This window comes from Rhamphochromis sp. 'chilingali' (genome assembly GCF_963969265.1).
Source record: "Rhamphochromis sp. 'chilingali' genome assembly, chromosome: 6".
In the NCBI taxonomy this organism is placed as follows: Eukaryota; Metazoa; Chordata; class Actinopteri; order Cichliformes; family Cichlidae; genus Rhamphochromis; species Rhamphochromis sp. 'chilingali'.
The window spans coordinates 1,909,412-1,923,431 of NC_137933.1; the positions used below are offsets into that span (position 1 = coordinate 1,909,412).

General features: G+C 40.3%; 1 protein-coding gene across 3 annotated transcripts in view; it reads left to right on the forward strand.

Moving 5' to 3' along the window:
- The first annotated feature begins 4,313 nt into the window (after positions 1-4,313).
- The window catches only part of cemip (cell migration inducing hyaluronidase 1), a 157,063-nt gene continuing 147,356 nt past the window's right edge, over positions 4,314-14,020 (forward strand). The window contains exon 1 of one of the 3 annotated variants that reach the window (XM_080884666.1): positions 4,314-4,449. The gene's annotated coding sequence lies outside the window, so the exon portion shown is untranslated. Of the gene's footprint in view, positions 4,454-4,521; positions 4,712-14,020 lie in introns of those variants that run through there. The other 2 variants (XM_080884668.1, XM_080884667.1) reach the window with 2 other exon arrangements.

Here is a 14,020-nt window from a genome sequence, read left to right on the forward strand (position 1 = left end):
TATCGAACGCTGCACTGAGGTCTAGCAGGACAAGCACAGAGATGAGTCCACTGTCAGAGGCCATAAGAAGATCATTTGTAACCTTCACTAAAGCTGTTTCTGTGCTGAGCTCTGAAACCTGACTGAAACTCTTCAAATAAGCCTCTGCAGATGATCTGTTAGCTGTTTGACAACTACTCTTTCAAGGATTTTTGATATGAAAGGGAGGTTGGAGATTGGCCTATAATTAGCTAAGACTGCTGGGTCTAGAGATGCTTTTTGAGTAAAGGTTTAACTACAGCCAGCTTGAAGGCCTGTGGTACATAGCCGATCATTAGAGATAGGTTGATCATATTTAAGATCGAAGAATTAATTAATGTCAGGACTTCTTTGAGCAGTTTGTAAGAGGACGGCTCCAAGGCCATCAAAAGAAACAAGAGCTGCAAGGATGAAGCCCATCTGCATTAAAATCCAGATGGGCTCATGTGACACTACGGACAAGTTCTTGTTTCAAAGCCCTGAATGCTTGTCTGCACTGTACATGAGAAAACCATCTGTTGATGCTCAAGTTCTACCTGTTCAGATGACGTACAGACCATAAGGTTGTCCAGGTAGCATGATCATCCTGTTGAACTCATTAAGGCCAAATGGGGAGGAGAATGCTTGTATTTGACATTGTACAACCCTGTGAGATCCAGCGTATAGAAGACATTTCCACCGAGTGCAGCAAAGTGCATCCGACTCATGAGGCAATGCATGTGTGTCTTTAACTGTTCTTACATTCAACCATGTGAAGTCATTAGAAATGTGTAGGTAACCATTCAGCTTGACAACCAAGACAAGTGGGGATGCGGATTCACTTTGAGACTTTTGGATCCCTGACTCCTCTATTTCAGTCAGAGCAGCATTCCAGTGTTATTGTTGTAGATCCTACTGGTGTGGATCAGTAAATGAATGTCTTGTTCACTCCTGGCAGATGTCATCCGATTTTGCGCCCAGAGATCTCATTCCGAGCGAGCCCTTCCGAGATGTATCCAGTCTGCAGTCAGAGATCTTGTTCTGAGTGTTCACAGCAGCCATAGCTTCTCCAAGATCTTATCCGTGCTGCACTCAATGAGCCCATTTTGAGAAACTCACGCCTCTCCCATCGTTCCAATCCCAGCGGGCAGCCTTGTGGGGGTTTGAACAGCTGGTTCCGCTTCCTTAATTCTTCGATAAGTCAGGGCCAAGCCAGCTCCGATCAGCAAGAACCCTGTTACCATGGTTCAGAATAGGTAGATATCTTCAGCACTCAGGCTCACCCAAGCCCAAACTTCTCGATGAGAAAGGGGTGTCAATTGCATTTAGGGACCAGTTGATCCAATCCATAATTCCTCTTTTAGGTTTTAGAGAACAGACTGTGAGAGAGTGTTCCAGGGAAAATACAAAAAAAACACGAGACTAGTGTTGGGGTTCAAATATTGGGGAAGGAGAGTACAAACAACCATGGTCCAGAACTTGGTCAAACAATTGATTTTAATGAATACACGTGTGGGAAGCTCACTCTGTACGCAGACAGGAATTGATCTTCGACTTAATCAAAGCACAAACAATTATTTTATAGCATCAGGGTTTGAATTAATGATGCCCCTTCATACGTCAGATCAATTCCATACATAGGTCAGGTCAAAACCACAATGACTTTTAATACAGTTCCAAAGAACATTGTCTTCTATCTTTATTCCCGTTCAAGACACTCATCCTGCAAGTCACCGTTTCTCTTTTACAGAGACAATTTCGCATTTACAACCAGACATGACTAACCTCTCACCCATAAAAGAGTCTAACTAATGTGTGTGTGTGTGTGTGTATATGTCACGACCTCACTCGGCCTCTATGTCACTTCTCGCGTACTAACACTCACTAACTATATGTGTGTCTCATCCTTACATGCTCTCTCATCTCACCCGTTGCACTTCTGACCTTTCACAAGAACAGAGGCTCATCCTTATGTGTAACAACCTAACTGAAACTATATGTACTATGTTGAATAAATGTTTTAATCAAGAACCTCTACTAAAAGCTTAATAAAAGAATATAAAAGTATAAAAGACAATTTGAATAACCTAGTTATTCACATAGCCTCGTCTAACCAGCTCCTCAGAATAACCTGCACTTAGATTCTGCTTTCGGTTTCACTTCAGCAAATGCTCTGCAACCCTGCAGTTTCCTGTCACTCTGACTCTGTACAGGATGTACTCAAAATCAACAGGATCATCACATACACACTTAAGATTATAACAAGCATTCAAAAGCATTTAAGATTATAGATTCAACTCAACAGTTTAAAGTGGTTATCACTGCACCTGTAATAAATACTTGAAATGTGCAATTCACTTGTATTTTTATCTTTATTCCTATTTATTCTATTTATCCCCTTCGTATATTTTATTTATATTTGTCTCTGTATTTATATATGTGTGTGTATGTGTGTGTGTGTATATATATATATATAATATTCTGTAACTGTAACTTCTGTCGGTGCTGCGCTTTTTGGAAATCGAATTTCCCAGAGGAACCCACCCGAGGGATTAATAAAGTTCTATCTTATCTTATCTCTTATCTTAAAGGCTAATTGGGTACCAAAATGTTTAAACATCTGAATGCACTATCAATACTGTAAATTATATTAATAATGCAATGGTAATGATGATGATTATTAACAATAGCAGCAAAATATCTCTCCACTCTCAATACTAGACAAGGATATAAGCAGGGAAGATAAGGGAGAGGAGAAAAAGTGCGTCCGCCTCCTCCGAGAGCCAAAGAAAAAAAAAAAGTGAACCTGTTCTCATCTGTGAAAACCACAGGATGCCAGTGGTAGACCTACCAATTCTGGTATTCTGTGGTAAATGCCAGTTGGGCTCCATGGTGCTGAACAGTGAGCACAGGGCCCACTAGAGGATGTTAGGCCCTCAGACCACCCTTGGGAAGTCTGTTTCTGATTGTTTGGTCAGAGATATTTACACCACGACCCTGCTGGAGGTCGTTTTGTATGCTCATCTTGTTCCTCCTTGCTACCAGCGGCGACACTGACCCTAGCAAAATGCAAAATGCAAAGACGACAACAACAAAAAATGGTGGAAAAAAACAGCAACAACAACATCAGAAAAGATGTCAGTGGCCTCCACCAGTAAACTTTCCACTCACAAACTAATGCATGCATCAGGTGCAATCAGCATGCAGTTTGAGGGAGTCAGTCATCAAGCCAATGACCCTTCGATTAGTGTGCAACCTGCTCTACCTTCAGAACACAGCCCACTAGCTAACCTTGTGACCTTCCACCTCTGAGTATTTCCAAGAAAAGAGTTGAAGAAATTCTTCACTGATGTTCTGTGTGCCGTGTTCATGATAATAGGACTGATGGAAAGATCAGCAAGTCCAGACCTGTTTGCAATAGCTTCTTTCACTTAATAAATAAAACTTGCCTTAAATTATGTGAAATGCCACAATAGAACTTTTTAAAAGGCGAATTCTAAAGTGAAAAAAAAAAGATCTTATTATGAAAATGAAGTCAGCAACAAACCCACCTTCTTGTGCCAGTTAATCCTTCTGGTCCTGTTGGTTGCGGGGTAGGGTCTCTGTGCCTCAGCTTGTTCCAGTGCATCATACAGATCCACAGATAGACTAGGATATGGGAAGTCTGGTCAGGTCATCGCCTTGGGCTCTTTGTTGTTTTCTTTTGACTGTTCCTCAGCAGTTTTACCAATGTGGATGGGTGAATTCAGTCCTTATATCATATTATTATATTATTGTTGTATTATGACTTTTATTTTGATACTATGTGAAGTTATTTCAGTCAGCTGCTTTATTTTCTCTCTTTTTCTTTTTACATTTAAAGATCTTTACACAGCTTATTTTTGATGTATTTTCCCAGTAACTTGGAGGAAGTGTTCTGAAGTTTGCAGATAGACCTAATCATGCAAGTCCTCTCTGTGGTGTGAAGCACAGTTATGAACATTTCATTACTTTTTACTGCGGTCTTAAAATCACCTAAACGGACACACAGTATCTCCTGATGATGATTTCTGGCAGTACAGAGAAGGCTTTCAAACAAATTGACATCTTACAACAAATAAATGTACGAGTTCGTGGCCTGTGCGTTTTATTATATATGTTTTCATTTATTTATAGACTTTTTCCTAATACCTTTTTTTCCACATCAGTTTAAAAATCCTGGCAACATCCATGCACAGCGCTTCCAAACAGACAAAAATGTAAACATGGTTCCAAATTTCTTTCTCTTTCTCTCTCTGTCACCCACCCACACGCACAGTGGGCGTGTCGTTCTTCCAGCTGGAGTAAATAGAGGCGGCTCTGCAGCATGCGCTCGGACAGGGACACCGGCTGACACATGAGCGCTCCCTCCATCACTGCTCTGCTCCACCCTGCGCCTTTGCGGACTCTGGGACGAGACACGGATTGTATGAGGTAGGTAGGTGTCTACGGATTCTTTAACCTCTCTCTCTGGGCGTGGGCGAGCTGTACATGGTGAGGTTGTGGTGAGGGGTTATGTATTTGTTGGTCACGGCGATCCACAGGTGTGCAGGGAAAAACATGCGTGTGAATGTGTTTTAAGTGCGCTTATCGCGTGTTACCGAGGAGATCGCAGTTCACCAGGTGGACTCAGCAGCGGGTCCGGGCAGGTTTGCTGAACGCACGTTGCCCGTCCTGCCACGACTTGCGGGCAAAGGTAAGCACTCCCGAACACTTGGTGCTGATTGGACCGCGCAGCATTCGGCACACGCCTGATAACTTGCCCACCAAACAGCCCGCGCCAGCTGCGTGCAGCTGTAAGCCGCAGGCTGAAACTGTGAGAGTACAAATGCTGGCCGTGATGTGGTGAGCACCTTTCTGAACGCAGCCGGGCTTAGAGAGGTCCTCTGTGGCGGCTGCGCCTTCAGATGCTGCCAGGAGCATCTCTTCATTTGTGGGCAGCATCTATAAAATATAACCTGAGCTCAAGAGTGTGACAGTACGTCTGTCTGAGAATGTTACAAGCTCAGCCACAAATAGAGCAAAAAAAAAAACCTTTGAGCACGTTTTACTCCCGCGCTGCTGTTCACCACCAGAGGAAGCAAGCGGAGTCTGCTCTGCACTCTGCTCCAACAGGTAGTGACCATCATCCTACATAATCTCCGGGCGGTAGCTGAGTAGTAGTTTAAAGTTTAAACTTCTCAAACACAGCTCCCCAAAGCTTCTGTCTATGCATGCACTCAACAACTGTTTGTAACATTCTCTGTCAGACCACATTAACGGGTGAGACAAAAGAATGTGAAACAAATTGATGGAACGGTTGGATGCAATATTCCGCTACCACCTGCAGGTGGTGGTCATGCACATTTGCTAGCCATCATTGAGAAAACAAAACAAACAAAAAAAGGGAGAAAAAAATTAGAGGAAAAATTTACTGCCATCTCCCAAACTGATGTGTAACACTAAGATTTTCTGCTGCTGGATTAGCAGGAGAAACGTGCAAAAGCCTTTCATGCGTGGAACTCCACAGCCAGCGCTAGCTGTAGTATAACTATAGTGAGCATAGCCAAACAGTTCCGAGTATTAAATTGGGTTTTTGTTTAACATAGAGTGTATTGCATTAAGAAGTTAAATGACTCGGGTAAGTGTTTGATGTCTTGGATATACACAAACACAAATTTAAGACAAATGGGTCATCTAAGCCAGGCGGTGCATCATTTCAGAGTAAGCTCAGATCTCAAAACCTAATGCAAATATCAATATGTAACTGTGTTTTTTAGTTGTTCCTAGTTAGCTCACTTTTGTTTAGAGCCTGTAACAAAATGAGATTAAACTAATTTCAGTTTAAAACCATGTTAATGACACCGTACTATTGCACTGTCTTCATGTCAGCATTTTGACATACAAATAATTATTACTTGAGCATGTGTCTGTACTGCCTTCTTTAAATCTTGATAAGTGTTTCTGCTACAAAATGTGCAAGTCATTTGGAACATGTGCTTGGCCTGATGGAGTGATGATGCTGCAGAGCTGTCTGTGGCTCACTGCTGTCTTATCGTGGTGCTGTTCAACTTGTCATCACCACGGCATCCTCTCTGGACAACAATTAATTCGATATACATATACAAAACCACAGTTTACATTCATATGTACAATATGTAGCATTCTTGTCAAAATCATTTGGTTCTGAGTGGCCTGCTCTTACAAAAATGGTTATGCAACTAACTGAGACTGACTAAAGTGCTAGCAAAAAGAGACTCAGGCTGGGGTGGTTGTCAGAATATCAGCAGAGAATATGAAGGCGTGTAGAAAATCTTGAACATAAATGAGCTGAGTGGGAGAGATGAGTGCTGGGCTGTGCAGCTGGAGTTAGGAGCACAGGTTACACGAGTGAAGGTGTAAGCCTGTGGAATTTCCTTTCATCTATAGCTGACTTGCAAATGTACAAGCTGTTGCAAGATCTGGTGTTTGTCTGTGTGTGTCTGTGCTGTCAGAGAGCTTCTTCTTATTCTAGACTTGCATCACTTCTGAATCGGCAGCTGCTCTGATGTGTCTGATCCTCAGGGACTGGTCTGGGATCAGCTGCTGCGGCTTGGTCTATCAAAGACTAATATTTCATTGCAGTGACTTTCTGTTGGGAATGAGGAAGAAGTAATTTGGTCTAATCCACTGTTTTGTTTATTCCCACCACCAACTCATTTCTAACAGACACTCTGTGGTTTTGTACTATCTGACCAGCTTCTTTACTTTTGTTGTAATTACTGTGTTAAACTAGAGGCGTTTGTCACTTACATCAACATGTAATTTAAGCCTCAAAGAACTGATACAGTTGTTCTTTGCTCAAGAAATGCTGCTGCTTCTAGTCAAGCGGACACAGTGTGTGATGTGTTGAACGTAGGAGTATGGTCTGATAGCTGAAGTGTTGTATTGTTTGTACACTGTCATAGGTTAAAAAAGAAACGTTTTCTAAAGGTTGGCTAATGTTGGGGTGGTAAAGGGTGGTATTTACCCCAAACCACAGGTGAAAACATCTATAGGGTGAATCAAAAAGAATCATCTGTTTTCTTAAAGTAATGTACACGTGAAACCTGTGATAAATTTTAAAATACAAAACTTGAAATGTTTACAAGTGCTCAGTGTGTTAGCCTCTGGACACAATTTGTTCCATGTCTCCATCAGTGCTGTTGTTATGCTACCCGCTGCCAACCACTTGAAACTTGCAAATCCCCTCTAACAGTACGTTTCGATCATTACCACTGAATGGCAGTAAAGAGCACATTGAAATCAAATCATTCCTTTTCATACACCCTGTATTTTTTGTGGTTCTTTTTCAGTATCACATAGCCACTGCCAATCAGATACTTGGTGGACTGAAACCTCACACTACTTTTATTGCCATCGATTTTGACAAGACCCCCCACATTGGGTAAAATGTAGCAGTAACTGACCATTTTTTACAGATTGCTGTAGACACTCATTGGACCTCTTTCCTGACCTCCTCTGTACATACTGACAAAGAATTTGAAAATTGAACCAAAAACGTTAAGATTGGATTTATCACTACATCAAACTTTTTGCCCTTTCCGCTGGCACCATTTCTGTTTCAGTCAGGTGTTGTTTCAGGGCTTTGCTGCGTCTTTTTTCCTGCCCTGTTTCTTAAGAAGATGAATTTTGGATGCTGCTCATTTGCTGTAGATACTAGAGCAGGGCGATATGGCCAAAAATATTTATCACGATATATATTTGAAAATTTGCGATAACGATATAACCGACGATATAATTGATGCGAGACAAAATACAACTCCACAACATTACTAGCGCAAAAAGACAACCTTCCATTTATTTTCACTTAAACAAGAAGCTGGTTTTTATGTACATTAAAGCTTTATAAAAATGTAACAGTACAAATACAAATTCCTTGCTGAAAGTTTAACCAAAAGGCATTTCCACTAGAAATGGGCTGACATATCCTGAGCATAACCATGTATAATATCCACTGAAGTTAAAAAGAGGTGCTTTGCAACATTAAACTGCAGTGTGCAGTACGCATTTTTCGGACCATAAGGTGCACGGGATTATAAGGCACATTAAGCGAAACAAAGCAGTCAGATAAATCAAACTTTATTAAACTCATTCTTCTTGCTTCCTCCACTTCTGTACCATTGATTCATTAATGTTGAATTCTCTGGCAGCTGCTCTATTCCCATGTTGTTGCAGTATAGTAATGACTAACCTCGTATTGTGGATGGATTATCTCAGTTGTTCTCCTGACTGAAGTTTGGTCCGTTTACAGCATCCTGCCATGCGATTGCATTTGTCTCTAACCATGAAGAACCTTCACGTTAACTTTTATAAGTGGAAAAGTGTTAGTGTTCGTCCTCCAGCTTCACTGTTTATGTTATGCTAACATAGCTGTGTCGCTAGCGATCACGTAGCACATCATTATATACCAGCTAGCCCAACTTCAGTAACCCTACAAACGTCACTGCTGTTTAGTTTCCTGTCTTCATTTATGTTGGAAGTGATAGCAGAGCTGTACGTTTGATTTTTTTCAGAAATCTCTCAGTCAGAACATGCTATATCATGCTTAGGTAACTAGCGAAACTAGCGAGCTAACTTCCGCTAGCTTCCTGCTAACTTCTAACTCCGTTAAATGTAATAACTTTTGTTTTCATGGATGCCTGGAAGTTAAACTTTATAGTTACACCTCGTAAAGCAGCAATGCTGATCGTTTTATTAAAGATGAAAGAATTTAGACAGTTTTTAACTCTAAGTGATGCTGCAGTGTTGTTTGACCTGAAGCATACGGAGTTTAGGACCCAGATTATTCCCAGATTTAAGAGCATCTTAGTCCGACAAATATGACAATAACAACGGCCGCTTGCATGTTCTGCAAAAAAATGTGCTTTGTTGTGTATCTGACAGACAAACACCAAACCAGTTCCACATCACTGAAGTTGCACCATTTTTACAAACCAATTCTGGTTCATCTGTTTCACTCAACAATCGGCCATGTGCGTATGAAAACAAAGGCACTGCGCATGCGCGTTTTACTCCCATTCTATCGCGATATTTCATTTTCCTATCGTTGCCTAACATTATACCGGTATTACCGTGAACGGTATAATATGGCCCAGCCCTAGTAGATACATGCCAACAGTTTGTAGGTAGTAGCTCTTTGGGAATCACCTTCTTGGTGCAGCAGTAAGATTCAAGATTCATAGATTCAAATGAAGAAATGTAAACAAATTATGTTTTTTGTGACAGGCTGCTCGTGACAAAGTGCTTAAAAATACAATTTAAAATTGGTTCTTTGCTAAGTTGTTATGTGTGGACACGACACTGTTTCATTCTTTAGGATGTTAGGAGCCTTTTGTATTCTTCAGTGGTCAGTAATAAGTAGCAAACGAACAACAAAAGACATTCCTCTGAAAATGTTTAGATACAAGGACTGGACTAAATATGAGTGAAGTGGCAGATTATGTTTAGAAAGACCTTCAGAAAGCCTACAGACCTGTTAAAAGTACAAGACATCAGGCTGAAATGAGGGTAGCTTGAGTTCTTTTCCTAAACTAGCATTCGTTTCTCAGTGTTACCTGTATACAGCACACTGCTACAGTGGACACACTCAAATTTCAGATTTGGCTTTGTCAGCTCACAGTTCACCCACCAAAAATATTCTTTCCTACTTTCATTCGCTTCTGCTTTTCTGAGAAAAACAATCTTGTCTTTGAAAAAGTTTGCTTTTCTCTCTTAGTCCATGGCTATTTCACTTGTATTTTTATTTTAATTCCTATTTATTCTATTTATCCCCTTCGTATATTTTATTTATATTTGTCTCTGTATTTATATATGTGTGTGTATGTGTGTGTGTGTATATATATATATATATAATATTCTGTAACTGTAACTTCTGTTGGTGCTGTGCTTTTTTGGAAATCGAATTTCCCAGAGGAACCCACCCGAGGGATTAATAAAGTTCTATCTTATCTTATTTCTGACTAAACTCTTGCTTGTGTTCAGAGGGAATTGCAAGCTTGGTGGTATAACTTTATGTTCATTTGATTTATTCATGTATTTCACTTATAATGTATATAATGTAAAATAGAATCTAAAAGCAATACAGCATGTTTTCACCTTGTTCGTGACGATACTTGTAGAAATGCCCTTTAAAAAATGTTCATAGAGCTGTACTTGAACTAGTCTTAAGATCTCAGAATCACATTTCTCATAGCAAGTGAGTAAGAAAACACACACACACACACACACACACACACACACACACACACACACACACACACACACACACACACACACACACAAATATGTCTGAAATCTCTGGCTTCTCTTGTATTATGTCTACTGTAAGCATTCCATTTCCAAAGTGAGGAACACAACTGTTGGCAGAGGAAAAAAAACATTTACTTTCCACACACACAGTCAACGACGTATAGTCAGTGGGAAGAACTGGCAAAGCGCTACTGCCGTGCATGACTGGGCCGGCAGCCAAAGGCCACAGTTTACTTGAGGAAACCATCAGCTTTTTAGCCTCAACTGAAAGAGGAAAATTTCTCTCCCTTCCAGTCAGGCCTGTCAGCTGTACTTCTCTTTGCTTTCTCCTCTGGTATATTTTTAAGAAGAACGTCGTATTCATAAATGAAGTGACAAAGACAAAAGCTTTTGATCCTTTTTGTCTTTTTTTTTATACCCTTGACGCTTCCATCAGTTTCTTAATTTGATGTGAAATTGTTTAGATTGGCTCCTTTCTTGTCTGGACTTTGTAGTCTGCAACAGAAGCTGGATCACCCTGACTTAAAGCATCTCCACCCAGTCCATGTTCTTAATGACATGCAATGAGAAGCTTGCATGAACAACTGGGTATAAATTGATTCCAGGCATTGCCCTGGCATTGTAACAGACAGCTATTTTGGCTTTGTGTGCAAGCCTGTTATTTTTGTGGATGATGTGATCCAGACAGACAGAATACAGAGAGAGATCCACCTCAACCTGCGTGTGCACGTGCCTCTGCTGCCTAAAATGCACATTCAGCAGCTTAAAAGCTGGTGCTGAAATTAGACACACACACACACACACACACGTATGCCACACCCTTTTTGTTTGGATCTCAGGAGCCCAATTTAGATCAAAGTACTGAGAAAAGGGTGTAGTGTAGCATACACCCAATGGAATTTTTGTTTATCCACTTTTTGAGTTGCAATATTCAATTTACCTTTGTAGACTAAGAAAGGACTTCCAGAAGTTTCCAGAATATATCGGACACATACATACAGCAGGTTGACAAATGGCTGACGAGCAGATTATTTTGAACAACAAAGACTGTCTTGCTACAAACTAGCACCTGCTCACCAGATGTGCACAGAAATATTATTCTAGCCATTAATTTATTAATGGCCCATTCAAGCTCTTTGTTATCCTTGGTGCTTTGCTATATTGTGGAAATTCAATTTTGCTTTGTAATGAACACCAATTTATTCTGTTGCTCTCATGTAGTTATTGTAATATTTCATTTACAGTCTAAATTCACTGAAGTGAACGAGCTGCAACAGAACAAGGTGAAACATGCAGCGAGTGAGAGAGAAAGAAATGTACTGCCTGCTAGATCAATAATTTATGCTCCCTCACACTGAAGCTTTAAAGATGGTCATTAAAGCTTCAATGATAAAACCTTCAGATCCATCGTGTATAAAAAAGAAAGGCCTCGCTCCACCCTGGGTGGTGGTTTGTTTGCCTTCCTCAGACTTTTGCCTTAGGTCTCTGTGCAGATTCTTCACTATATCTGTGCATCTTCCTGATGGCTGCTCGCTCACTCACTAACTCTCACCTTCCTTCTTCCCATTGCTCTCAGAGTTTTGCGTGGAACTGCCCGTGTTGTGATGATTACGGTCTTTTCTTCTTCTGATTTTTCACTGTGGTTGACGTCCTACCATCCTTGTCACGATTCCCCTTAGAGTGTATATAAAAATAAAATGCCTCACTAGACATAAAACTTAGTGGAAAATCGTGATTATGAGTATTCTGCAGAAAAATGTTCTTCATCTGTGGCAAATGGATTAATATAACTGCTGCATGAGATGAGAGTCATTTTAAAAACTTTATATTTCATTCGATGTTCAGCATCATGTTAATAAATCATGTTTGCAGTGGCTTTCCTGTGAGGACCACATGTCTCTAAAAAAGCTGCTTATATGCTCAGAAGTCTGGTATGCACGTTTATATTAAAATATATTAACAAGAAAATCAGCTAAATTAAAAGGCTTGAGGAAAGTGTGATATGGTTCTGTCAGTTTCTTCGGAGGCGTTCAGAATATGAATGAAATTTGAAAGTGGCGTGTTGGTAAAACGGCTGGTTAAAAGTGCTGCATTCAGACATTCTTTTACATGCTAACTTAAACGTACCGCTGAGCCTGAACTTGGTCAACTTTCCTGTTTTACGGATGTGGTCAGAAGTGCCGTCCCCTTTCAGAGAGTTCCTTGTTAATGTACCAAAGGAGTTATTAACATGTGTAGAGAAGCAAGATGAAACTTATCTGTTATGATGCTAAATCACTGACGTTTTTGTACTTGCTAATTACTTGATGTGTATGAAGCACAGACCATAACTTTGAACAAGCTGCTGGCCGCTCGGCTCGCCCAGCTTCAGTCATTGTTAATTGGAGGCAGACACACTCGTATAACAGAGAGAGCTACAGTCCTCAATGAGCACAAAATAAGCTGAGCTTTCAGTGAAAATAGACAATTGTAGCCACAAAATAGCTATAATGTAAAGGATGAATTCAAATGGGCAAGGAGCTTTATGACAGTTGCTGTCTGAGATTAAAGGAAAGAGAGATCGCTTTACTTTTGTAGGTTTTGATTTATTCCTATTTTTAGATTCCTCCCAACGGCTCACCACTGCCAGATTCACGGATGCATTATGGTCTCTTACATCTTCTGATGTACTTACTCTATCTAAAACAGCTTTGACGTCGACCTGAGAGACTCCTGCATTTTCATATTAGAGGATGCCTCCCTGCACCTGATGATGTGATTGTTTATCAGAAAAGAATATCACCTTCACATCATCACCACCACATAAACACTAATCCTGTTTGTCTTTTCCAGCTGGTCCAGGCTTTAGTTAATTAACTTTAATCTCCTCATATTCACCAGCAGCACCAACAGATTTAACTTCCTATGCTTTGTATTGCAAGAATTGATTTAAAATCTTTGTCTGTTCTCATTTGTTGGTAGATTGTCATGTTAAAGGGACAGTAGGAATGTTTGCAGTATATTTGTGGAAGACTTTGTTGCAACCAATCCGTTATTAAAACTTTAGCCAATAAACAAAAACAGGTTTATTCAGCTCTCCGTCTTTGCCATGACCCAAAGCTGGCTAATCTACACGCGCATGTGTGCATAGCAGTGGACTAGTATGATTGAGGCAGTTGATTTTCACTCAACAATCTTTGTGATATAAAAACAAATGTAATGATTAGTTATTATTAATCTCTGCCTTTTGCCCAGTGGCAGCTGGGATGGGCTCCTGCAAACCTGATTTGGATGGAGAGATGGTTGGATCCATCTGTACCACATATAAGCATGTAATAGCTCATTAGCTACCCTATGTCTTAGACATCCTTAACATCTTATGGACAGTGACAGTGTTGTCTTTTCATAGCTATTAGTAATTTATATTCCCTTATTGACCAAGCAAGGTCTCCGATCTCAAATAAACTTGTGGTAGAGTGAGGACAATATTTACAGCCATTTGTTTGGACATTTGTTTGTGGTTGCTAGTGGAGCTGGCTAACTTGTGTTTATTGATGATGTGACTGCTGACAGAAGTAATAGGATGTAAAGTTTCTGCTCACATTCAGAAGAAATGTGCAGTTGGGGGCCACAAAGACCCCCACACAAGAAGAAACTGAATGTATGGGCAGTAAAAGCCTGAGAGTATTTAATGGGAGAAAATGCAGCATTTATAATGTAAAGAATTCCAGACTTCAGGTAGTCATTGGCTTCAAAA